This window comes from Myotis davidii, unplaced genomic scaffold, assembly GCF_000327345.1.
Source record: "Myotis davidii unplaced genomic scaffold, ASM32734v1 scaffold946, whole genome shotgun sequence".
In the NCBI taxonomy this organism is placed as follows: Eukaryota; Metazoa; Chordata; class Mammalia; order Chiroptera; family Vespertilionidae; genus Myotis; species Myotis davidii.
Window position 1 is genome coordinate 1,899,439 of NW_006297395.1, and position 2,523 is coordinate 1,901,961.

Below are 2,523 nucleotides of genomic sequence, written 5' to 3' on the forward strand. Positions count from 1 at the left end.
GAGACAAAGGCAGCATGATGCTTGGGATGGGTCCTCAGCATCCTTACCCTCAGGTTTTAGTAAAATATCCCTTTGCATCTGCCAACATGTTAATGTTGGCAATTCTGCCAAAACTCGGGGGAACATGAAATCACTGCACCCTGGGTGTCTGGGGACACACAGTATTGCTGAGCCTCAATGAAACTTTTTCTTTAAAGAAATCTTGTCATTTGTGAACTTCATAAAAAAATACTTAAAAGGAAAAGGCATCCCTCCTGCTATTTATGCTGTTCTCTGCCCGCCCCCCGCCCCCCCCCAGAGCCTCAGGGACTGTGAACAATCTGTTGACAAAGCTGACTCAAAGAAGACAAAGGCAGCATGCTTGGGATGGGTCCTCAGCATCCTTAACCTCAGGTTTTAGTAAAATATCCCTTTGCATCTAAAAGAGACAATTCACATTGATTTTCAGAGTGCCCTGGTCCCCAGCGCCAAAGGACGAATCTCTTCACTTCTCCTTAAATCAGGTTTGCCCTTATCCAGCCCTGCCTCCCCTCCCCACCCCACCCCATAGGAACGCCCCTTCCCAAATGCCCCATAGCCTGCAAAGCCTTTTAGAAACAATGTCTTGGAGTTAGAAATGGGATCACAGCCTGGCAGACCTAGAAAGGCCATCAGAGGCCACCAGTGCAGAGAAGAAAAGTACATTGCTTAAGGTCCTGCAGTAAGTTTAACTGAGACACTCATACATTTAACAAATACTGATTGAGTATCTGCTACATTCCTGACACTATTCAAAGCACCAGGAATAGAGCAATTAACAGAACAAAGCCCTTACATTCAAGGAGCTATATTCTAAACTGGGGGAAATTGAGGTGACACATCCTATGAAATCAGACACTCCTCATTGGAAGGAATCTGAGCTATCATAGGGTATAATGCCTTACATAAGTAGAAACTTCCCAGTGTCAACATCCCTGGCATCTGCTGGGACTGCTGGTGACAGACACACTGCTGAGTATAACTCTGGGCCAGTATCACTGATGGGTAGTCAGTTAATTGGGGTCATTTACTTAGAGCAGTGTCGGCAAACCTCGGCTCACGAGCCACATGCGGCTCTTTGGCCCCGTGGCATAGGTCATGAAGTTTCAATAGCACTGTACGTGCGGGCCCGCATGTGGTATTTTGTGGAAGAGTAACACTCAAGGGGCCAATTTGCCGACCACTGACTTAGAGAAATCAGCCCCTTCCATCCATTGACTCTAGCTACTTCCTCAGGTTCACATAGAATGATGAACCTTGATCCCATTCAGTCTGTAGTCCACACTGTAGCCCAACTTTTGCCTAAAAAGTAGATCTGACCATGTCTCCCTTATACACAAAGTACTGCATCTCACAGAGTAAATACCTAGAGCATTACAATGGCTCACAAGGTCCCAGCTGATCTGCCCTCTCCCTTCTCTCACCACTTGCCCCATTACCTGCCTGGCCTCATCTCTTACTTCTCCCACACACTGGCCTTCTTACTATTCCTCATCCCTCATCCCCCAGCACCAATCCCCTCAAGTGTTTGCACTTGCTGGTTCTGTACCTCTGCAGAATGCTCCTACCCTTGGCCCCACCTCCTTCAGATCTTTACTCAAATATCAAACACCCTGGCCCTCCTTTCTGATATTGTACCCTACCCTGCCAACACACCCCAATCCTCTTCTTGCTTTATTTCTCTTTACCACTTATTCCCTTCTATCATCTATATATATAAAAACACTAATATGCAAATAGACCAAAAGGCGGAACAAATGAACAATCGGTCGCTATGACATGTGCTGACCACTAGGGGGTGCGTGCAGAACATGGCAGGCATTGGCAGCGGGTGGCAGAGCACGGAACATGGCAGGCATCGGCCACAGCAGGATGGTGAACAGGTGAGTGGGGGCGCCAGACCAAGGTGGGGCACCGATCGCTGTCATCAGGGCAAGCCTCTGGTGGCTACTGAAAATTCTTTGCTCCCACATGCCGTGGTCCTGCCCAAGGCTCGCAGCTGCTGCCAGCGCTGGCCCTGCTTGCAACCACTGCTAGCACCAGAGCTGCTACTTGTACCTGCTATCAGCACCAGCACCGGCCCCATTCGCTTGGTGCCGTCAGCAGGTGTGAGTAGTAACTGCTGGCCCCGATCACCCCTCAGGGCTTCTCTACCTCCTCCTGCTCCTGCGGGGAGATTGGGGCCAGCAGCCGCCGCTTGCGGGCCGTGGTGGGAGGGGCCAGGTGGGGGCACGGAGGATGGGCTGAGACCTGCCCTGTGCCCACCACAGCCTCGTGGCCCACATTTCCTTTCAAGGTGCACGAATTCATGCACTGAGCCTCTAGTAGTACTAGGATATATTTTTAATTATTTAGCTTATTGTTTCTACCCCATCCTATAAACAATATAAGTTTCACATGGACCGGAAGATGGCTATTTTGTTAATTGCTGAACCCCCTACACACAGAGCAATATGCCTAGCATGAGGGAGCACTCAATAAATATTTACTGAATTGAGTTCAGTC